The sequence below is a fragment of the Paramisgurnus dabryanus genome, chromosome 8 (genome assembly GCF_030506205.2).
Source record: "Paramisgurnus dabryanus chromosome 8, PD_genome_1.1, whole genome shotgun sequence".
In the NCBI taxonomy this organism is placed as follows: Eukaryota; Metazoa; Chordata; class Actinopteri; order Cypriniformes; family Cobitidae; genus Paramisgurnus; species Paramisgurnus dabryanus.
Genome location: NC_133344.1, coordinates 36,292,848 through 36,313,767, shown reverse-complemented (window position 1 = coordinate 36,313,767; position 20,920 = coordinate 36,292,848). Strand labels below are relative to the sequence as shown.

Genomic DNA, 20,920 nt, shown 5'->3' with positions numbered 1-20,920 from the left:
GACTTTCTAGCATTGACAAAAGTGAGGCAGCTCTGCTGTGAGCAGAGCATCCAAAAATACAACAAACTCACAATGGTTCCCCTCCACGGAAATCTTTAGTAAAAGGCGAAAGATTTATGCGTAGTTGAAGGAAAACTTGACTTATGCCCAACAAACCTCGACCCAGTGTGCTCCCCTTGCCACACCATAATGTTCAAAAAGGGTAATTTCTGGATCAGGATCCACCCAGACCTTTCCACCTGGGAGGAGCAAAAGAAGTAGAAATGCCATCCTGCGCAAAATAAAGACACAGGCTACTAACATGTCACAGTGAGATCTTTTGCTGAGAGGTTTTGGGGAATGAAACTCTGCACATTACACAGAGGATGCACCGGCACAGGTTACCTACAATCTACATCCCATTAGGTTCTCAAATCTCAAAAAATATAATAATAAAAGCCACCCCAAAAATAACAGAAGAGGAATTTTCTTCCAGGACTGGGGAATCGTCATTAATTTCCATAGCCTCTAGAAAAAAAGGAAAGATAGGGCCCCAACAGAAGAACAATGTCTAAGACCTTCAGCTTAAGAGGTAATTTTCACTTCAAAAATTCTTCTTGGGTTTATGATAGCCGGTGTTAGGACAGGGTGTAGTTTAGGGTTCATTTATTTCAGATAAATAGTAAAAAAGCAAGGGGAGGGATTGGGTTAAGGTTCACAACGGGATAGGGTTGTCCTTTTAAAGGAGCTATCTAGGGGGGTTTACTGATTTTGGGGAAAGGATGGTAGTTGGCTGGGGCAGTGGAAGGGAATGCTTTTTTAAAAAAGAAGGTAAAGAAACTGTTTAAAATATAAACAAACACACAAAATAAACAAAAAACAAGGGGAATAAACAGGAAGGCTGTCCTCACAAATGGGGAGTATGTGTGTGTTATAAGCTGCGGTATGGATCGGCGTTTCGGCTCGACGACTCCGCTCGTGCGCCAGGTCCTCGTTAGTATAGTGGACAGTATCTCCGCCTGTCACGCGGAAGACCGGGGTTCGATTCCCCGACGGGGAGATCTCCTTTTCGTTTGACTTCTTAAACAGCTTGGACGCGCCACCTTTGCGCATCAAAATCGGCTGAAGAAGTGCGCTGCGTTGCTCTCGTTCTCACGATGGCGTCGAGCAAAAAGCAATGCGTTGGCCGGGAATCGAACCCGGGTCAACTGCTTGGAAGGCAGCTATGCTCACCACTATACCACCAACGCACGCATGCGGGTGTTGCTCCACAGGACTTGTGGATGTTCTGAACAACTGTTGTTTCAGTGCTGCGCTGAATTGATCACGGATTCAGTCGATTCCCTTACATGCCTCCTGCTTGTGTCTGTAAATTGATAACCACAGAATACCAAGAGTTTTCTTTCGAAGGGCAGGTTGGCCGGCGTGACGCCCGTGCGAGTGCGAAGTCCTCGTTAGTATAGTGGACAGTATCTCCGCCTGTCACGCGGAAGACCGGGGTTCGATTCCCCGACGGGGAGGTTTACTTTGTCTCTGGACTGCCGACTGAAATGCACGAGCTGAACAGTGCTGCCCCTTTGCCGTTTTCGCACCTCTTGCCGTCCCTATGATGGAGTTACCCGGCACCTTTGTTTAAAGCCACTGAACACTAGTGATGGGAGAAAGCAAGCTTTTAGAAGCTTCGAATCAATTGAACCAATTGCTTCGAAAATGTATTCAGTTTTTCTAAGCGTTCGTAACACCACACTCGCTGGCGACACCTGCTGTTCAATATAGTGTAAAAGCAGATCTGTCCAAACATTTTACACTTCATTTTACAAAGTAATAGCAAGATTTTTATTAAAATATGTTTAAAAAATGATTTAACTTAAGAAATAATTAAAAGTGTATTATGTGTGATTTTTAGTTTTATTTAGGGCAAACAAATCATTAAAACTATCTCCCCTTTTAATTATGCACATTTCTGTCATTAAATCTGTCTATAAACAAAAAGTAAACAAAATGGTAGTGTTATTAGTCAGAAGGATGCATGATCAAACTGACCCGAGTTCACCTAACCATATTAGACACTGGTCATTTGTGACCAAGTCCGCCTAAGCGGTGAACCATCAGATTTCCGCAACGTTTCCAAACGGTTATTACGCAATGAAGCCTCTTTTGCTAAAATCACGTGACTTGGCCAGTTTGAAACACGCTCCGCACCAATGATTCGAAAACAAACGCTACGTAAAAGTCTCGAGGCCTCACGAAGAAGTGCTGCGAAAGCGACCAACACTTCTGAACACCTCGCGAGAAACTAAACCTTAATGAAAGACTTTCTAGCATTGACAAAAGTGAGGCAGCTCTGCTTTGAGCAGAGCATCCAAAAATACAACAAACTCACAATGGTTCCCCTCCACAGAAATCTTTAGTAAAAGGCGAAAGATTTATGCGTAGTTGAAGGAAAACTTGAGTTCTGCCCAACAAACCTCGACCCAGTGTGCTCCCCTTGCCACACCATAATGTTCAAAAAGGGTAATTTCTGGATCAGGATCCACCCAGACCTTTCCACCTGGGAGGAGCAAAAGAAGTAGAAATGCCATCCTGCGCAAAATAAAGACACAGGCTACTAACATGTCACAGTGAGATCTTTTGCTGAGAGGTTTTGGGGAATGAAACTCTGCACATTACACAGAGGATGCACCGGCACAGGTTACCTACAATCTACATCCCATTAGGTTCTCAAATCTCAAAAAATATAATAATAAAAGCCACCCCAAAAATAACAGAAGAGGAATTTTCTTCCAGGACTGGGGAATCGTCATTAATTTCCATAGCCTCTAGAAAAAAAGGAAAGATAGGGCCCCAACAGAAGAACAATGTCTAAGACCTTCAGCTTAAGAGGTAATTTTCACTTCAAAAATTCTTCTTGGGTTTATGATAGCCGGTGTTAGGACAGGGTGTAGTTTAGGGTTCATTTATTTCAGATAAATAGTAAAAAAGCAAGGGGAGGGATTGGGTTAAGGTTCACAACGGGATAGGGTTGTCCTTTTAAAGGAGCTATCTAGGGGGGTTTACTGATTTTGGGGAAAGGATGGTAGTTGGCTGGGGCAGTGGAAGGGAATGCTTTTTTAAAAAAGAAGGTAAAGAAACTGTTTAAAATATAAACAAACACACAAAATAAACAAAAAACAAGGGGAATAAACAGGAAGGCTGTCCTCACAAATGGGGAGTATGTGTGTGTTATAAGCTGCGGTATGGATCGGCGATTCGGCTCGACGACTCCGCTCATGCGCCAGGTCCTCGTTAGTATAGTGGACAGTATCTCCGCCTGTCACGCGGAAGACCGGGGTTCGATTCCCCGACGGGGAGATCTCCTTTTCGTTTGACTTCTCAAACAGCTTGGACGCGCCACCTTTGCGCATCAAAATCGGCTGAAGAAGTGCGCTGCGTTGCTCTCGTTCTCACGATGGCGTCGAGCAAAAAGCAATGCGTTGGCCGGGAATCGAACCCGGGTCAACTGCTTGGAAGGCAGCTATGCTCACCACTATACCACCAACGCACGCATGCGGGTGTTGCTCCACAGGACTTGTGGATGTTCTGAACAACTGTTGTTTCAGTGCTGCGCTGAATTGATCACGGATTCAGTCGATTCCCTTACATGCCTCCTGCTTGTGTCTGTAAATTGATAACCACAGAATACCAAGAGTTTTCTTTCGAAGGGCAGGTTGGCCGGCGTGACGCCCGTGCGAGTGCGAAGTCCTCGTTAGTATAGTGGACAGTATCTCCGCCTGTCACGCGGAAGACCGGGGTTCGATTCCCCGACGGGGAGGTTTACTTTGTCTCTGGACTGCCGACTGAAATGCACGAGCTGAACAGTGCTGCCCCTTTGCCGTTTTCGCACCTCTTGCCGTCCCTATGATGGAGTTACCCGGCACCTTTGTTTAAAGCCACTGAACACTAGTGATGGGAGAAAGCAAGCTTTCAGAAGCTTCGAATCAATTGAACCAATTGCTTCGAAAATGTATTCAGTTTTTCTAAGCGTTCGTAACACCACACTCGCTGGCGACACCTGCTGTTCAATATAGTGTAAAAGCAGATCTGTCCAAACATTTTACACTTCATTTTACAAAGTAATAGCAAGATTTTTATTAAAATATGTTTAAAAAATGATTTAACTTAAGAAATAATTAAAAGTGTATTATGTGTGATTTTTAGTTTTATTTAGGGCAAACAAATCATTAAAACTATCTCCCCTTTTAATTATGCACATTTCTGTCATTAAATCTGTCTATAAACAAAAAGTAAACAAAATGGTAGTGTTATTAGTCAGAAGGATGCATGATCAAACTGACCCGAGTTCACCTAACCATATTAGACACTGGTCATTTGTGACCAAGTCCGCCTAAGCGGTGAACCATCGGATTTCCGCAACGTTTCCAAACGGTTATTACGCAATGAAGCCTCTTTTGCTAAAATCACGTGACTTGTCCAGTTTGAAACACGCTCCGCACCAATGATTCGAAAACAAACGCTACGTAAAAGTCTCGAGGCCTCACGAAGAAGTGCTGCGAAAGCGACCAACACTTCTGAACACCTCGCGAGAAACTAAACCTTAATGAAAGACTTTCTAGCATTGACAAAAGTGAGGCAGCTCTGCTGTGAGCAGAGCATCCAAAAATACAACAAACTCACAATGGTTCCCCTCCACAGAAATCTTTAGTAAAAGGCGAAAGATTTATGCGTAGTTGAAGGAAAACTTGAGTTCTGCCCAACAAACCTCGACCCAGTGTGCTCCCCTTGCCACACCATAATGTTCAAAAAGGGTAATTTCTGGATCAGGATCCACCCAGACCTTTCCACCTGGGAGGAGCAAAAGAAGTAGAAATGCCATCCTGCGCAAAATAAAGACACAGGCTACTAACATGTCACAGTGAGATCTTTTGCTGAGAGGTTTTGGAGAATGAAACTCTGCACATTACACAGAGGATGCACCGGCACAGGTTACCTACAATCTACATCCCATTAGGTTCTCAAATCTCAAAAAATATAATAATAAAAGCCACCCCAAAAATAACAGAAGAGGAATTTTCTTCCAGGACTGGGGAATCGTCATTAATTTCCATAGCCTCTAGAAAAAAAGGAAAGATAGGGCCCCAACAGAAGAACAATGTCTAAGACCTTCAGCTTAAGAGGTAATTTTCACTTCAAAAATTATTCTTGGGTTTATGATAGCCGGTGTTAGGACAGGGTGTAGTTTAGGGTTCATTTATTTCAGATAAATAGTAAAAAAGCAAGGGGAGGGATTGGGTTAAGGTTCACAACGGGATAGGGTTGTCCTTTTAAAGGAGCTATCTAGGGGGGTTTACTGATTTTGGGGAAAGGATGGTAGTTGGCTGGGGCAGTGGAAGGGAATGCTTTTTTAAAAAAGAAGGTAAAGAAACTGTTTAAAATATAAACAAACACACAAAATAAACAAAAAACAAGGGGAATAAACAGGAAGGCTGTCCTCACAAATGGGGAGTATGTGTGTGTTATAAGCTGCGGTATGGATCGGCGATTCGGCTCGACGACTCTGCTCGTGCGCCAGGTCCTCGTTAGTATAGTGGACAGTATCTCCGCCTGTCACGCGGAAGACCGGGGTTCGATTCCCCGACGGGGAGATCTCCTTTTCGTTTGACTTCTCAAACAGCTTGGACGCGCCACCTTTGCGCATCAAAATCGGCTGAAGAAGTGCGCTGCGTTGCTCTCGTTCTCACGATGGCGTCGAGCAAAAAGCAATGCGTTGGCCGGGAATCGAACCCGGGTCAACTGCTTGGAAGGCAGCTATGCTCACCACTATACCACCACCGCACGCATGCGGGTGTTGCTCCACAGGACTTGTGGATGTTCTGAACAACTGTTGTTTCAGTGCTGCGCTGAATTGATCACGGATTCAGTCGATTCCCTTACATGCCTCCTGCTTGTGTCTGTAAATTGATAACCACAGAATACCAAGAGTTTTCTTTCGAAGGGCAGGTTGGCCGGCGTGACGCCCGTGCGAGTGCGAAGTCCTCGTTAGTATAGTGGACAGTATCTCCGCCTGTCACGCGGAAGACCGGGGTTCGATTCCCCGACGGGGAGGTTTACTTTGTCTCTGGACTGCCGACTGAAATGCACGAGCTGAACAGTGCTGCCCCTTTGCCGTTTTCGCACCTCTTGCCGTCCCTATGATGGAGTTACCCGGCACCTTTGTTTAAAGCCACTGAACACTAGTGATGGGAGAAAGCAAGCTTTCAGAAGCTTCGAATCAATTGAACCAATTGCTTCGAAAATGTATTCAGTTTTTCTAAGCGTTCGTAACACCACACTCGCTGGCGACACCTGCTGTTCAATATAGTGTAAAAGCAGATCTGTCCAAACATTTTACACTTCATTTTACAAAGTAATAGCAAGATTTTTATTAAAATATGTTTAAAAAATGATTTAACTTAAGAAATAATTAAAAGTGTATTATGTGTGATTTTTAGTTTTATTTAGGGCAAACAAATCATTAAAACTATCTCCCCTTTTAATTATGCACATTTCTGTCATTAAATCTGTCTATAAACAAAAAGTAAACAAAATGGTAGTGTTATTAGTCAGAAGGATGCATGATCAAACTGACCCGAGTTCACCTAACCATATTAGACACTGGTCATTTGTGACCAAGTCCGCCTAAGCGGTGAACCATCGGATTTCCGCAACGTTTCCAAACGGTTATTACGCAATGAAGCCTCTTTTGCTAAAATCACGTGACTTGGCCAGTTTGAAACACGCTCCGCACCAATGATTCGAAAACAAACGCTACGTAAAAGTCTTAAAGCCTCACGAAGAAGTGCTGCGAAAGCGACCAACACTTCTGAACACCTCGCGAGAAACTAAACCTTAATGAAAGACTTTCTAGCATTGCCAAAAGTGAGGCAGCTCTGCTGTGAGCAGAGCATCCAAAAATACAACAAACTCACAATGGTTCCCCTCCACGGAAATCTTTAGTAAAAGGCGAAAGATTTATGCGTAGTTGAAGGAAAACTTGAGTTCTGCCCAACAAACCTCGACCCAGTGTGCTCCCCTTGCCACACCATAATGTTCAAAAAGGGTAATTTCTGGATCAGGATCCACCCAGACCTTTCCACCTGGGAGGAGCAAAAGAAGTAGAAATGCCATCCTGCGCAAAATAAAGACACAGGCTACTAACATGTCACAGTGAGATCTTTTGCTGAGAGGTTTTGGGGAATGAAACTCTGCACATTACACAGAGGATGCACCGGCACAGGTTACCTACAATCTACATCCCATTAGGTTCTCAAATCTCAAAAAATATAATAATAAAAGCCACCCCAAAAATATCAGAAGAGGAATTTTCTTCCAGGACTGGGGAATCGTCATTAATTTCCATAGCCTCTAGAAAAAAAGGAAAGATAGGGCCCCAACAGAAGAACAATGTCTAAGACCTTCAGCTTAAGAGGTAATTTTCACTTCAAAAATTCTTCTTGGGTTTATGATAGCCGGTGTTAGGACAGGGTGTAGTTTAGGGTTCATTTATTTCAGATAAATAGTAAAAAAGCAAGGGGAGGGATTGGGTTAAGGTTCACAACGGGATAGGGTTGTCCTTTTAAAGGAGCTATCTAGGGGGGTTTACTGATTTTGGGGAAAGGATGGTAGTTGGCTGGGGCAGTGGAAGGGAATGCTTTTTTAAAAAAGAAGGTAAAGAAACTGTTTAAAATATAAACAAACACACAAAATAAACAAAAAACAAGGGGAATAAACAGGAAGGCTGTCCTCACAAATGGGGAGTATGTGTGTGTTATAAGCTGCGGTATGGATCGGCGATTCGGCTCGACGACTCCGCTCGTGCGCCAGGTCCTCGTTAGTATAGTGGACAGTATCTCCGCCTGTCACGTGGAAGACCGGGGTTCGATTCCCCGACGGGGAGATCTCCTTTTCGTTTGACTTCTCAAACAGCTTGGACGCGCCACCTTTGCGCATCAAAATCGGCTGAAGAAGTGCGCTGCGTTGCTCTCGTTCTCACGATGGCGTCGAGCAAAAAGCAATGCGTTGGCCGGGAATCGAACCCGGGTCAACTGCTTGGAAGGCAGCTATGCTCACCACTATACCACCAACGCACGCATGCGGGTGTTGCTCCACAGGACTTGTGGATGTTCTGAACAACTGTTGTTTCAGTGCTGCGCTGAATTGATCACGGATTCAGTCGATTCCCTTACATGCCTCCTGCTTGTGTCTGTAAATTGATAACCACAGAATACCAAGAGTTTTCTTTCGAAGGGCAGGTTGGCCGGCGTGACGCCCGTGCGAGTGCGAAGTCCTCGTTAGTATAGTGGACAGTATCTCCGCCTGTCACGCGGAAGACCGGGGTTCGATTCCCCGACGGGGAGGTTTACTTTGTCTCTGGACTGCCGACTGAAATGCACGAGCTGAACAGTGCTGCCCCTTTGCCGTTTTCGCACCTCTTGCCGTCCCTATGATGGAGTTACCCGGCACCTTTGTTTAAAGCCACTGAACACTAGTGATGGGAGAAAGCAAGCTTTTAGAAGCTTCGAATCAATTGAACCAATTGCTTCGAAAATGTATTCAGTTTTTCTAAGCGTTCGTAACACCACACTCGCTGGCGACACCTGCTGTTCAATATAGTGTAAAAGCAGATCCGTCCAAACATTTTACACTTCATTTTACAAAGTAATAGCAAGATTTTTATTAAAATATGTTTAAAAAATGATTTAACTTAAGAAATAATTAAAAGTGTATTATGTGTGATTTTTAGTTTTATTTAGGGCAAACAAATCATTAAAACTATCTCCCCTTTTAATTATGCACATTTCTGTCATTAAATCTGTCTATAAACAAAAAGTAAACAAAATGGTAGTGTTATTAGTCAGAAGGATGCATGATCAAACTGACCCGAGTTCACCTAACCATATTAGACACTGGTCATTTGTGACCAAGTCCGCCTAAGCGGTGAACCATCGGATTTCCGCAACGTTTCCAAACGGTTATTACGCAATGAAGCCTCTTTTGCTAAAATCACGTGACTTGGCCAGTTTGAAACACGCTCCGCACCAATGATTCGAAAACAAACGCTACGTAAAAGTCTCGAGGCCTCACGAAGAAGTGCTGCGAAAGCGACCAACACTTCTGAACACCTCGCGAGAAACTAAACCTTAATGAAAGACTTTCTAGCATTGACAAAAGTGAGGCAGCTCTGCTGTGAGCAGAGCATCCAAAAATACAACAAACTCACAATGGTTCCCCTCCACGGAAATCTTTAGTAAAAGGCGAAAGATTTATGCGTAGTTGAAGGAAAACTTGAGTTATGCCCAACAAACCTCGACCCAGTGTGCTCCCCTTGCCACACCATAATGTTCAAAAAGGGTAATTTCTGGATCAGGATCCACCCAGACCTTTCCACCTGGGAGGAGCAAAAGAAGTAGAAATGCCATCCTGCGCAAAATAAAGACACAGGCTACTAACATGTCACAGTGAGATCTTTTGCTGAGAGGTTTTGGGGAATGAAACTCTGCACATTACACAGAGGATGCACCGGCACAGGTTACCTACAATCTACATCCCATTAGGTTCTCAAATCTCAAAAAATATAATAATAAAAGCCACCCCAAAAATAACAGAAGAGGAATTTTCTTCCAGGACTGGGGAATCGTCATTAATTTCCATAGCCTCTAGAAAAAAAGGAAAGATAGGGCCCCAACAGAAGAACAATGTCTAAGACCTTCAGCTTAAGAGGTAATTTTCACTTCAAAAATTCTTCTTGGGTTTATGATAGCCGGTGTTAGGACAGGGTGTAGTTTAGGGTTCATTTATTTCAGATAAATAGTAAAAAAGCAAGGGGAGGGATTGGGTTAAGGTTCACAACGGGATAGGGTTGTCCTTTTAAAGGAGCTATCTAGGGGGGTTTACTGATTTTGCGGAAAGGATGGTAGTTGGCTGGGGCAGTGGAAGGGAATGCTTTTTTAAAAAAGAAGGTAAAGAAACTGTTTAAAATATAAACAAACACACAAAATAAACAAAAAACAAGGGGAATAAACAGGAAGGCTGTCCTCACAAATGGGGAGTATGTGTGTGTTATAAGCTGCGGTATGGATCGGCGATTCGGCTCGACGACTCCGCTCGTGCGCCAGGTCCTCGTTAGTATAGTGGACAGTATCTCCGCCTGTCACGCGGAAGACCGGGGTTCGATTCCCCGATGGGGAGATCTCCTTTTCGTTTGACTTCTCAAACAGCTTGGACGCGCCACCTTTGCGCATCAAAATCGGCTGAAGAAGTGCGCTGCGTTGCTCTCGTTCTCACGATGGCGTCGAGCAAAAAGCAATGCGTTGGCCGGGAATCGAACCCGGGTCAACTGCTTGGAAGGCAGCTATGCTCAACATTATACCACCAACGCACGCATGCGGGTGTTGCTCCACAGGACTTGTGGATGTTCTGAACAACTGTTGTTTCAGTGCTGCGCTGAATTGATCACGGATTCAGTCGATTCCCTTACATGCCTCCTGCTTGTGTCTGTAAATTGATAACCACAGAATACCAAGAGTTTTCTTTCGAAGGGCAGGTTGGCCGGCGTGACGCCCGTGCGAGTGCGAAGTCCTCGTTAGTATAGTGGACAGTATCTCCGCCTGTCACGCGGAAGACCGGGGTTCGATTCCCCGACGGGGAGGTTTACTTTGTCTCTGGACTGCCGACTGAAATGCATGAGCTGAACAGTGCTGCCCCTTTGCCGTTTTCGCACCTCTTGCCGTCCCTATGATGGAGTTACCCGGCACCTTTGTTTAAAGCCACTGAACACTAGTGATGGGAGAAAGCAAGCTTTTAGAAGCTTCGAATCAATTGAACCAATTGCTTCGAAAATGTATTCAGTTTTTCTAAGCGTTCGTAACACCACACTCGCTGGCGACACCTGCTGTTCAATATAGTGTAAAAGCAGATCTGTCCAAACATTTTACACTTCATTTTACAAAGTAATAGCAAGATTTTTATTAAAATATGTTTAAAAAATGATTTAACTTAAGAAATAATTAAAAGTGTATTATGTGTGATTTTTAGTTTTATTTAGGGCAAACAAATCATTAAAACTATCTCCCCTTTTAATTATGCACATTTCTGTCATTAAATCTGTCTATAAACAAAAAGTAAACAAAATGGTAGTGTTATTAGTCAGAAGGATGCATGATCAAACTGACCCGAGTTCACCTAACCATATTAGACACTGGTCATTTGTGACCAAGTCCGCCTAAGCGGTGAACCATCAGATTTCCGCAACGTTTCCAAACGGTTATTACGCAATGAAGCCTCTTTTGCTAAAATCACGTGACTTGGCCAGTTTGAAACACGCTCCGCACCAATGATTCGAAAACAAACGCTACGTAAAAGTCTCGAGGCCTCACGAAGAAGTGCTGCGAAAGCGACCAACACTTCTGAACACCTCGCGAGAAACTAAACCTTAATGAAAGACTTTCTAGCATTGACAAAAGTGAGGCAGCTCTGCTGTGAGCAGAGCATCCAAAAATACAACAAACTCACAATGGTTCCCCTCCACGGAAATCTTTAGTAAAAGGCGAAAGATTTATGCGTAGTTGAAGGAAAACTTGAGTTCTGCCCAACAAACCTCGACCCAGTGTGCTCCCCTTGCCACACCATAATGTTCAAAAAGGGTAATTTCTGGATCAGGATCCACCCAGACCTTTCCACCTGGGAGGAGCAAAAGAAGTAGAAATGCCATCCTGCGCAAAATAAAGACACAGGCTACTAACATGTCACAGTGAGATCTTTTGCTGAGAGGTTTTGGGGAATGAAACTCTGCACATTACACAGAGGATGCACCGGCACAGGTTACCTACAATCTACATCCCATTAGGTTCTCAAATCTCAAAAAATATAATAATAAAAGCCACCCCAAAAATAACAGAAGAGGAATTTTCTTCCAGGACTGGGGAATCGTCATTAATTTCCATAGCCTCTAGAAAAAAAGGAAAGATAGGGCCCCAACAGAAGAACAATGTCTAAGACCTTCAGCTTAAGAGGTAATTTTCACTTCAAAAATTATTCTTGGGTTTATGATAGCCGGTGTTAGGACAGGGTGTAGTTTAGGGTTCATTTATTTTAGATAAATAGTAAAAAAGCAAGGGGAGGGATTGGGTTAAGGTTCACAACGGGATAGGGTTGTCCTTTTAAAGGAGCTATCTAGGGGGGTTTACTGATTTTGGGGAAAGGATGGTAGTTGGCTGGGGCAGTGGAAGGGAATGCTTTTTTAAAAAAGAAGGTAAAGAAACTGTTTAAAATATAAACAAACACACAAAATAAACAAAAAACAAGGGGAATAAACAGGAAGGCTGTCCTCACAAATGGGGAGTATGTGTGTGTTATAAGCTGCGGTATGGATCGGCGATTCGGCTCGACGACTCCGCTCGTGCGCCAGGTCCTCGTTAGTATAGTGGACAGTATCTCCGCCTGTCACGCGGAAGACCGGGGTTCGATTCCCCGACGGGGAGATCTCCTTTTCGTTTGACTTCTCAAACAGCTTGGACGCGCCACCTTTGCGCATCAAAATCGGCTGAAGAAGTGCGCTGCGTTGCTCTCGTTCTCACGATGGCGTCGAGCAAAAAGCAATGCGTTGGCCGGGAATCGAACCCGGGTCAACTGCTTGGAAGGCAGCTATGCTCACCACTATACCACCAACGCACGCATGCGGGTGTTGCTCCACAGGACTTGTGGATGTTCTGAACAACTGTTGTTTCAGTGCTGCGCTGAATTGATCACGGATTCAGTCGATTCCCTTACATGCCTCCTGCTTGTGTCTGTAAATTGATAACCACAGAATACCAAGAGTTTTCTTTCGAAGGGCAGGTTGGCCGGCGTGACGCCCGTGCGAGTGAGAAGTCCTCGTTAGTATAGTGGACAGTATCTCTGCCTGTCACGCGGAAGACCGGGGTTCGATTCCCCGACGGGGAGGTTTACTTTGTCTCTGGACTGCCGACTGAAATGCACGAGCTGAACAGTGCTGCCCCTTTGCCGTTTTCGCACCTCTTGCCGTCCCTATGATGGAGTTACCCGGCACCTTTGTTTAAAGCCACTGAACACTAGTGATGGGAGAAAGCAAGCTTTTAGAAGCTTCGAATCAATTGAACCAATTGCTTCGAAAATGTATTCAGTTTTTCTAAGCGTTCGTAACACCACACTCGCTGGCGACACCTGCTGTTCAATATAGTGTAAAAGCAGATCTGTCCAAACATTTTACACTTCATTTTACAAAGTAATAGCAAGATTTTTATTAAAATATGTTTAAAAAATGATTTAACTTAAGAAATAATTAAAAGTGTATTATGTGTGATTTTTAGTTTTATTTAGGGCAAACAAATCATTAAAACTATCTCCCCTTTTAATTATGCACATTTCTGTCATTAAATCTGTCTATAAACAAAAAGTAAACAAAATGGTAGTGTTATTAGTCAGAAGGATGCATGATCAAACTGACCCGAGTTCACCTAACCATATTAGACACTGGTCATTTGTGACCAAGTCCGCCTAAGCGGTGAACCATCGGATTTCCGCAACGTTTCCAAACGGTTATTACGCAATGAAGCCTCTTTTGCTAAAATCACGTGACTTGGCCAGTTTGAAACACGCTCCGCACCAATGATTCGAAAACAAACGCTACGTAAAAGTCTCGAGGCCTCACGAAGAAGTGCTGCGAAAGCGACCAACACTTCTGAACACCTCGCGAGAAACTAAACCTTAATGAAAGACTTTCTAGCATTGACAAAAGTGAGGCAGCTCTGCTGTGAGCAGAGCATCCAAAAATACAACAAACTCACAATGGTTCCCCTCCACGGAAATCTTTAGTAAAAGGCGAAAGATTTATGCGTAGTTGAAGGAAAACTTGAGTTCTGCCCAACAAACCTCGACCCAGTGTGCTCCCCTTGCCACACCATAATGTTCAAAAAGGGTAATTTCTGGATCAGGATCCACCCAGACCTTTCCACCTGGGAGGAGCAAAAGAAGTAGAAATGCCATCCTGCGCAAAATAAAGACACAGGCTACTAACATGTCACAGTGAGATCTTTTGCTGAGAGGTTTTGGAGAATGAAACTCTGCACATTACACAGAGGATGCACCGGCACAGGTTACCTACAATCTACATCCCATTAGGTTCTCAAATCTCAAAAAATATAATAATAAAAGCCACCCCAAAAATAACAGAAGAGGAATTTTCTTCCAGGACTGGGGAATCGTCATTAATTTCCATAGCCTCTAGAAAAAAAGGAAAGATAGGGCCCCAACAGAAGAACAATGTCTAAGACCTTCAGCTTAAGAGGTAATTTTCACTTCAAAAATTATTCTTGGGTTTATGATAGCCGGTGTTAGGACAGGGTGTAGTTTAGGGTTCATTTATTTCAGATAAATAGTAAAAAAGCAAGGGGAGGGATTGGGTTAAGGTTCACAACGGGATAGGGTTGTCCTTTTAAAGGAGCTATCTAGGGGGGTTTACTGATTTTGGGGAAAGGATGGTAGTTGGCTGGGGCAGTGGAAGGGAATGCTTTTTTAAAAAAGAAGGTAAAGAAACTGTTTAAAATATAAACAAACACACAAAATAAACAAAAAACAAGGGGAATAAACAGGAAGGCTGTCCTCACAAATGGGGAGTATGTGTGTGTTATAAGCTGCGGTATGGATCGGCGATTCGGCTCGACGACTCTGCTCGTGCGCCAGGTCCTCGTTAGTATAGTGGACAGTATCTCCGCCTGTCACGCGGAAGACCGGGGTTCGATTCCCCGACGGGGAGATCTCCTTTTCGTTTGACTTCTCAAACAGCTTGGACGCGCCACCTTTGCGCATCAAAATCGGCTGAAGAAGTGCGCTGCGTTGCTCTCGTTCTCACGATGGCGTCGAGCAAAAAGCAATGCGTTGGCCGGGAATCGAACCCGGGTCAACTGCTTGGAAGGCAGCTATGCTCACCACTATACCACCAACGCACGCATGCGGGTGTTGCTCCACAGGACTTGTGGATGTTCTGAACAACTGTTGTTTCAGTGCTGCGCTGAATTGATCACGGATTCAGTCGATTCCCTTACATGCCTCCTGCTTGTGTCTGTAAATTGATAACCACAGAATACCAAGAGTTTTCTTTCGAAGGGCAGGTTGGCCGGCGTGACGCCCGTGCGAGTGCGAAGTCCTCGTTAGTATAGTGGACAGTATCTCCGCCTGTCACGCGGAAGACCGGGGTTCGATTCCCCGACGGGGAGGTTTACTTTGTCTCTGGACTGCCGACTGAAATGCACGAGCTGAACAGTGCTGCCCCTTTGCCGTTTTCGCACCTCTTGCCGTCCCTATGATGGAGTTACCTGGCACCTTTGTTTAAAGCCACTGAACACTAGTGATGGGAGAAAGCAAGCTTTCAGAAGCTTCGAATCAATTGAACCAATTGCTTCGAAAATGTATTCAGTTTTTCTAAGCGTTCGTAACACCACACTCGCTGGCGACACCTGCTGTTCAATATAGTGTAAAAGCAGATCTGTCCAAACATTTTACACTTCATTTTACAAAGTAATAGCAAGATTTTTATTAAAATATGTTTAAAAAATGATTTAACTTAAGAAATAATTAAAAGTGTATTATGTGTGATTTTTAGTTTTATTTAGGGCAAACAAATCATTAAAACTATCTCCCCTTTTTATTATGCACATTTCTGTCATTAAATCTGTCTATAAACAAAAAGTAAACAAAATGGTAGTGTTATTAGTCAGAAGGATGCATGATCAAACTGACCCGAGTTCACCTAACCATATTAGACACTGGTCATTTGTGACCAAGTCCGCCTAAGCGGTGAACCATCGGATTTCCGCAACGTTTCCAAACGGTTATTACGCAATGAAGCCTCTTTTGCTAAAATCACGTGACTTGGCCAGTTTGAAACACGCTCCGCACCAATGATTCGAAAACAAACGCTACGTAAAAGTCTTAAAGCCTCACGAAGAAGTGCTGCGAAAGCGACCAACACTTCTGAACACCTCGCGAGAAACTAAACCTTAATGAAAGACTTTCTAGCATTGACAAAAGTGAGGCAGCTCTGCTGTGAGCAGAGCATCCAAAAATACAACAAACTCACAATGGTTCCCCTCCACGGAAATCTTTAGTAAAAGGCGAAAGATTTATGCGTAGTTGAAGGAAAACTTGAGTTCTGCCCAACAAACCTCGACCCAGTGTGCTCCCCTTGCCACACCATAATGTTCAAAAAGGGTAATTTCTGGATCAGGATCCACCCAGACCTTTCCACCTGGGAGGAGCAAAAGAAGTAGAAATGCCATCCTGCGCAAAATAAAGACACAGGCTACTAACATGTCACAGTGAGATCTTTTGCTGAGAGGTTTTGGGGAATGAAACTCTGCACATTACACAGAGGATGCACCGGCACAGGTTACCTACAATCTACATCCCATTAGGTTCTCAAATCTCAAAAAATATAATAATAAAAGCCACCCCAAAAATAACAGAAGAGGAATTTTCTTCCAGGACTGGGGAATCGTCATTAATTTCCATAGCCTCTAGAAAAAAAGGAAAGATAGGGCCCCAACAGAAGAACAATGTCTAAGACCTTCAGCTTAAGAGGTAATTTTCACTTCAAAAATTCTTCTTGGGTTTATGATAGCCGGTGTTAGGACAGGGTGTAGTTTAGGGTTCATTTATTTCAGATAAATAGTAAAAAAGCAAGGGGAGGGATTGGGTTAAGGTTCACAACGGGATAGGGTTGTCCTTTTAAAGGAGCTATCTAGGGGGGTTTACTGATTTTGGGGAAAGGATGGTAGTTGGCTGGGGCAGTGGAAGGGAATGCTTTTTTAAAAAAGAAGGTAAAGAAACTGTTTAAAATATAAACAAACACACAAAATAAACAAAAAACAAGGGGAATAAACAGGAAGGCTGTCCTCACAAATGGGGAGTATGTGTGTGTTATAAGCTGCGGTATGGATCGGCGATTCAGCTCGACGACTCCGCTCGTGCGCCAGGTCCTCGTTAGTATAGTGGACAGTATCTCCGCCTGTCACGTGGAAGACCGGGGTTCGATTCCCCGACGGGGAGATCTCCTTTTCGTTTGACTTCTCAAACAGCTTGGACGCGCCACCTTTGCGCATCAAAATCGGCTGAAGAAGTGCGCTGCGTTGCTCTCGTTCTCACGATGGCGTCGAGCAAAAAGCAATGCGTTGGCCGGGAATCGAACCCGGGTCAACTGCTTGGAAGGCAGCTATGCTCACCACTATACCACCAACGCACGCATGCGGGTGTTGCTCCACAGGACTTGTGGATGTTCTGAACAACTGTTGTTTCAGTGCTGCGCTGAATTGATCACGGATTCAGTCGATTCCCTTACATGCCTCCTGCTTGTGTCTGTAAATTGATAACCACAGAATACCAAGAGTTTTCTTTCGAAGGGCAGGTTGGCCGGCGTGACGCCCGTGCGAGTGCGAAGTCCTCGTTAGTATAGTGGACAGTATCTCTGCCTGTCACGCGGAAGACCGGGGTTCGATTCCCCGACGGGGAGGTTTACTTTGTCTCTGGACTGCCGACTGAAATGCACGAGCTGAACAGTGCTGCCCCTTTGCCGTTTTCGCACCTCTTGCCGTCCCTATGATGGAGTTACCCGGCACCTTTGTTTAAAGCCACTGAACACTAGTGATGGGAGAAAGCAAGCTTTTAGAAGCTTCGAATCAATTGAACCAATTGCTTCGAAAATGTATTCAGTTTTTCTAAGCGTTCGTAACACCACACTCGCTGGCGACACCTGCTGTTCAATATAGTGTAAAAGCAGATCCGTCCAAACATTTTACACTTCATTTTACAAAGTAATAGCAAGATTTTTATTAAAATATGTTTAAAAAATGATTTAACTTAAGAAATAATTAAAAGTGTATTATGTGTGATTTTTAGTTTTATTTAGGGCAAACAAATCATTAAAACTATCTCCCCTTTTAATTATGCACATTTCTGTCATTAAATCTGTCTATAAACAAAAAGTAAACAAAATGGTAGTGTTATTAGTCAGAAGGATGCATGATCAAACTGACCCGAGTTCACCTAACCATATTAGACACTGGTCATTTGTGACCAAGTCCGCCTAAGCGGTGAACCATCGGATTTCCGCAACGTTTCCAAACGGTTATTACGCAATGAAGCCTCTTTTGCTAAAATCACGTGACTTGGCCAGTTTGAAACACGCTCCGCACCAATGATTCGAAAACAAACGCTACGTAAAAGTCTCGAGGCCTCACGAAGAAGTGCTGCGAAAGCGACCAACACTTCTGAACACCTCGCGAGAAACTAAACCTTAATGAAAGACTTTCTAGCATTGACAAAAGTGAGGCAGCTCTGCTGTGAGCAGAGCATCCAAAAATACAACAAACTCACAATGGTTCCCCTCCACGGAAATCTTTAGTAAAAGGCGAAAGATTTATGCGTAGTTGAAGGAAAACTTGAGTTCTGCCCAACAAACCTCGACCCAGTGTGCTCCCCTTGCCACACCATAATGTTCAAAAAGGGTAATTTCTGGATCAGGATCCACCCAGACCTTTCCACCTGGGAGGAGCAAAAGAAGTAGAAATGCCATCCTGCGCAAAATAAAGACACAGGCTACTAACATGTCACAGTGAGATCTTTTGCTGAGAGGTTTTGGGGAATGAAACTCTGCACATTACACAGAGGATGCACCGGCACAGGTTACCTACAATCTACATCCCATTAGGTTCTCAAATCTCAAAAAATATAATAATAAAAGCCACCCCAAAAATAACAGAAGAGGAATTTTCTTCCAGGACTGGGGAATCGTCATTAATTTCCATAGCCTCTAGAAAAAAAGGAAAGATAGGGCCCCAACAGAAGAACAATGTCTAAGACCTTCAGCTTAAGAGGTAATTTTCACTTCAAAAATTCTTCTTGGGTTTATGATAGCCGGTGTTAGGACAGGGTGTAGTTTAGGGTTCATTTATTTCAGATAAATAGTAAAAAAGCAAGGGGAGGGATTGGGTTAAGGTTCACAACGGGATAGGGTTGTCCTTTTAAAGGAGCTATCTAGGGGGGTTTACTGATTTTGGGGAAAGGATGGTAGTTGGCTGGGGCAGTGGAAGGGAATGCTTTTTTAAAAAAGAAGGTAAAGAAACTGTTTAAAATATAAACAAACACACAAAATAAACAAAAAACAAGGGGAATAAACAGGAAGGCTGTCCTCACAAATGGGGAGTATGTGTGTGTTATAAGCTGCGGTATGGATCGGCGATTCGGCTCGACGACTCCGCTCGTGCGCCAGGTCCTCGTTAGTATAGTGGACAGTATCTCCGCCTGTCACGCGGAAGACCGGGGTTCGATTCCCCGACGGGGAGATCTCCTTTTCGTTTGACTTCTCAAACAGCTTGGACGCGCCACCTTTGCGCATCAAAATCGGCTGAAGAAGTGCGCTGCGTTGCTCTCGTTCTCACGATGGCGTCGAGCAAAAAGCAATGCGTTGGCCGGGAATCGAACCCGGGTCAACTGCTTGGAAGGCAGCTATGCTCACCACTATACCACCAACGCACGCATGCGGGTGTTGCTCCACAGGACTTGTGGATGTTCTGAACAACTGTTGTTTCAGTGCTGCGCTGAATTGATCACGGATTCAGTCGATTCCCTTACATGCCTCCTGCTTGTGTCTGTAAATTGATAACCACAGAATACCAAGAGTTTTCTTTCGAAGGGCAGGTTGGCCGGCGTGACGCCCGTGCGAGTGCGAAGTCCTCGTTAGTATAGTGGACAGTATCTCCGCCTGTCACGCGGAAGACCGGGGTTCGATTCCCCGACGGGGAGGTTTACTTTGTCTCTGGACTGCCGACTGAAATGCACGAGCTGAACAGTGCTGCCCCTTTGCCGTTTTCGCACCTCTTGCCGTCCCTATGATGGAGTTACCCGGCACCTTTGTTTAAAGCCACTGAACACTAGTGATGGGAGAAAGCAAGCTTTTAGAAGCTTCGAATCAATTGAACCAATTGCTTCGAAAATGTATTCAGTTTTTCTAAGCGTTCGTAACACCACACTCGCTGGCGACACCTGCTGTTCAATATAGTGTAAAAGCAGATCCGTCCAAACATTTTACACTTCATTTTACAAAGTAATAGCAAGATTTTTATTAAAATATGTTTAAAAAATGATTTAACTTAAGAAATAATTAAAAGTGTATTATGTGTGATTTTTAGTTTTATTTAGGGCAAACAAATCATTAAAACTATCTCCCCTTTTAATTATGCACATTTCTGTCATTAAATCTGTCTATAAACAAAAAGTAAACAAAATGGTAGTGTTATTAGTCAGAAGGATGCATGATCAAACTGACCCGAGTTCACCTAACCATATTAGACACTGGTCATTTGTGACCAAGTCCGCCTAAGCGGTGAACCATCGGATTTCCGCAATGTTTCCAAACGGTTATTACGCAATGAAGCCTCTTTTGCTAAAATCACGTGACTTGGCCAGTTTGAAACACGCTCCGCACCAATGATTCGAAAACAAACGCTACGTAAAAGTCTCGAGGCCTCACGAAGAAGTGCTGCGAAAGCGACCAACACTTCTGAACACCTCGCGAGAAACTAAACCTTAATGAAAGACTTTCTAGCATTGACAAAAGTGAGGCAGCTCTGCTGTGAGCAGAGCATCCAAAAATACAACAAACTCACAATGGTTCCCCTCCACGGAAATCTTTAGTAAAAGGCGAAAGATTTATGCGTAGTTGAAGGAAAACTTGAGTTCTGCCCAACAAACCTCGACCCAGTGTGCTCCCCTTGCCACACCATAATGTTCAAAAAGGGTAATTTCTGGATCAGGATCCACCCAGACCTTTCCACCTGGGAGGAGCAAAAGAAGTAGAAATGCCATCCTGCGCAAAATAAAGACACAGGCTACTAAC

The 20,920-nt window shown here is 44.0% G+C and overlaps 31 non-coding genes across 31 annotated transcripts; 13 read left to right on the top strand and 18 right to left on the bottom strand.

The window, feature by feature from the left end:
* Nucleotides 1-28: 28 nt before the first annotated feature.
* Nucleotides 29-144, bottom strand: LOC135771965 (U5 spliceosomal RNA). The gene has a single exon (XR_010543167.1). It is a non-coding gene; the product is annotated as a U5 spliceosomal RNA (small nuclear RNA).
* Nucleotides 145-967: 823 nt separating this feature from the next.
* trnad-guc (transfer RNA aspartic acid (anticodon GUC)) lies at nucleotides 968-1,039 on the top strand. Its single transcript has one exon. It is a non-coding gene; the product is annotated as a tRNA-Asp (tRNA).
* Nucleotides 1,040-1,157: 118 nt separating this feature from the next.
* trnag-ucc (transfer RNA glycine (anticodon UCC)) lies at nucleotides 1,158-1,229 on the bottom strand. Its single transcript has one exon. It is a non-coding gene; the product is annotated as a tRNA-Gly (tRNA).
* Nucleotides 1,230-1,427: 198 nt separating this feature from the next.
* trnad-guc (transfer RNA aspartic acid (anticodon GUC)) lies at nucleotides 1,428-1,499 on the top strand. Its single transcript has one exon. It is a non-coding gene; the product is annotated as a tRNA-Asp (tRNA).
* Nucleotides 1,500-2,319: 820 nt separating this feature from the next.
* LOC135771958 (U5 spliceosomal RNA) lies at nucleotides 2,320-2,435 on the bottom strand. The gene has a single exon (XR_010543160.1). It is a non-coding gene; the product is annotated as a U5 spliceosomal RNA (small nuclear RNA).
* An 823-nt stretch (nucleotides 2,436-3,258) lies between these two features.
* trnad-guc (transfer RNA aspartic acid (anticodon GUC)) lies at nucleotides 3,259-3,330 on the top strand. Its single transcript has one exon. It is a non-coding gene; the product is annotated as a tRNA-Asp (tRNA).
* Nucleotides 3,331-3,448: 118 nt separating this feature from the next.
* Nucleotides 3,449-3,520, bottom strand: trnag-ucc (transfer RNA glycine (anticodon UCC)). Its single transcript has one exon. It is a non-coding gene; the product is annotated as a tRNA-Gly (tRNA).
* A 198-nt stretch (nucleotides 3,521-3,718) lies between these two features.
* On the top strand, nucleotides 3,719-3,790 carry trnad-guc (transfer RNA aspartic acid (anticodon GUC)). Its single transcript has one exon. It is a non-coding gene; the product is annotated as a tRNA-Asp (tRNA).
* Nucleotides 3,791-4,610: 820 nt separating this feature from the next.
* On the bottom strand, nucleotides 4,611-4,726 carry LOC135771959 (U5 spliceosomal RNA). The gene has a single exon (XR_010543161.1). It is a non-coding gene; the product is annotated as a U5 spliceosomal RNA (small nuclear RNA).
* Nucleotides 4,727-5,549: 823 nt separating this feature from the next.
* On the top strand, nucleotides 5,550-5,621 carry trnad-guc (transfer RNA aspartic acid (anticodon GUC)). The gene has a single exon. It is a non-coding gene; the product is annotated as a tRNA-Asp (tRNA).
* A 118-nt stretch (nucleotides 5,622-5,739) lies between these two features.
* On the bottom strand, nucleotides 5,740-5,811 carry trnag-ucc (transfer RNA glycine (anticodon UCC)). The gene has a single exon. It is a non-coding gene; the product is annotated as a tRNA-Gly (tRNA).
* A 198-nt stretch (nucleotides 5,812-6,009) lies between these two features.
* On the top strand, nucleotides 6,010-6,081 carry trnad-guc (transfer RNA aspartic acid (anticodon GUC)). The gene has a single exon. It is a non-coding gene; the product is annotated as a tRNA-Asp (tRNA).
* Nucleotides 6,082-6,901: 820 nt separating this feature from the next.
* Nucleotides 6,902-7,017, bottom strand: LOC135771915 (U5 spliceosomal RNA). The gene has a single exon (XR_010543120.1). It is a non-coding gene; the product is annotated as a U5 spliceosomal RNA (small nuclear RNA).
* A 1,013-nt stretch (nucleotides 7,018-8,030) lies between these two features.
* On the bottom strand, nucleotides 8,031-8,102 carry trnag-ucc (transfer RNA glycine (anticodon UCC)). Its single transcript has one exon. It is a non-coding gene; the product is annotated as a tRNA-Gly (tRNA).
* Nucleotides 8,103-8,300: 198 nt separating this feature from the next.
* On the top strand, nucleotides 8,301-8,372 carry trnad-guc (transfer RNA aspartic acid (anticodon GUC)). Its single transcript has one exon. It is a non-coding gene; the product is annotated as a tRNA-Asp (tRNA).
* Nucleotides 8,373-9,192: 820 nt separating this feature from the next.
* On the bottom strand, nucleotides 9,193-9,308 carry LOC135772004 (U5 spliceosomal RNA). The gene has a single exon (XR_010543203.1). It is a non-coding gene; the product is annotated as a U5 spliceosomal RNA (small nuclear RNA).
* Nucleotides 9,309-10,591: 1,283 nt separating this feature from the next.
* On the top strand, nucleotides 10,592-10,663 carry trnad-guc (transfer RNA aspartic acid (anticodon GUC)). The gene has a single exon. It is a non-coding gene; the product is annotated as a tRNA-Asp (tRNA).
* Nucleotides 10,664-11,483: 820 nt separating this feature from the next.
* Nucleotides 11,484-11,599, bottom strand: LOC135771914 (U5 spliceosomal RNA). The gene has a single exon (XR_010543119.1). It is a non-coding gene; the product is annotated as a U5 spliceosomal RNA (small nuclear RNA).
* An 823-nt stretch (nucleotides 11,600-12,422) lies between these two features.
* Nucleotides 12,423-12,494, top strand: trnad-guc (transfer RNA aspartic acid (anticodon GUC)). The gene has a single exon. It is a non-coding gene; the product is annotated as a tRNA-Asp (tRNA).
* A 118-nt stretch (nucleotides 12,495-12,612) lies between these two features.
* Nucleotides 12,613-12,684, bottom strand: trnag-ucc (transfer RNA glycine (anticodon UCC)). The gene has a single exon. It is a non-coding gene; the product is annotated as a tRNA-Gly (tRNA).
* A 1,090-nt stretch (nucleotides 12,685-13,774) lies between these two features.
* On the bottom strand, nucleotides 13,775-13,890 carry LOC135771913 (U5 spliceosomal RNA). Its single transcript, XR_010543118.1, has one exon. It is a non-coding gene; the product is annotated as a U5 spliceosomal RNA (small nuclear RNA).
* An 823-nt stretch (nucleotides 13,891-14,713) lies between these two features.
* On the top strand, nucleotides 14,714-14,785 carry trnad-guc (transfer RNA aspartic acid (anticodon GUC)). The gene has a single exon. It is a non-coding gene; the product is annotated as a tRNA-Asp (tRNA).
* A 118-nt stretch (nucleotides 14,786-14,903) lies between these two features.
* Nucleotides 14,904-14,975, bottom strand: trnag-ucc (transfer RNA glycine (anticodon UCC)). Its single transcript has one exon. It is a non-coding gene; the product is annotated as a tRNA-Gly (tRNA).
* A 198-nt stretch (nucleotides 14,976-15,173) lies between these two features.
* On the top strand, nucleotides 15,174-15,245 carry trnad-guc (transfer RNA aspartic acid (anticodon GUC)). The gene has a single exon. It is a non-coding gene; the product is annotated as a tRNA-Asp (tRNA).
* Nucleotides 15,246-16,065: 820 nt separating this feature from the next.
* On the bottom strand, nucleotides 16,066-16,181 carry LOC135771912 (U5 spliceosomal RNA). Its single transcript, XR_010543117.1, has one exon. It is a non-coding gene; the product is annotated as a U5 spliceosomal RNA (small nuclear RNA).
* Nucleotides 16,182-17,194: 1,013 nt separating this feature from the next.
* Nucleotides 17,195-17,266, bottom strand: trnag-ucc (transfer RNA glycine (anticodon UCC)). The gene has a single exon. It is a non-coding gene; the product is annotated as a tRNA-Gly (tRNA).
* A 1,090-nt stretch (nucleotides 17,267-18,356) lies between these two features.
* Nucleotides 18,357-18,472, bottom strand: LOC135771911 (U5 spliceosomal RNA). The gene has a single exon (XR_010543116.1). It is a non-coding gene; the product is annotated as a U5 spliceosomal RNA (small nuclear RNA).
* An 823-nt stretch (nucleotides 18,473-19,295) lies between these two features.
* trnad-guc (transfer RNA aspartic acid (anticodon GUC)) lies at nucleotides 19,296-19,367 on the top strand. Its single transcript has one exon. It is a non-coding gene; the product is annotated as a tRNA-Asp (tRNA).
* Nucleotides 19,368-19,485: 118 nt separating this feature from the next.
* trnag-ucc (transfer RNA glycine (anticodon UCC)) lies at nucleotides 19,486-19,557 on the bottom strand. The gene has a single exon. It is a non-coding gene; the product is annotated as a tRNA-Gly (tRNA).
* A 198-nt stretch (nucleotides 19,558-19,755) lies between these two features.
* trnad-guc (transfer RNA aspartic acid (anticodon GUC)) lies at nucleotides 19,756-19,827 on the top strand. Its single transcript has one exon. It is a non-coding gene; the product is annotated as a tRNA-Asp (tRNA).
* Nucleotides 19,828-20,647: 820 nt separating this feature from the next.
* On the bottom strand, nucleotides 20,648-20,763 carry LOC135771910 (U5 spliceosomal RNA). The gene has a single exon (XR_010543115.1). It is a non-coding gene; the product is annotated as a U5 spliceosomal RNA (small nuclear RNA).
* Between the last annotated feature and the right edge of the window lie 157 nt (nucleotides 20,764-20,920).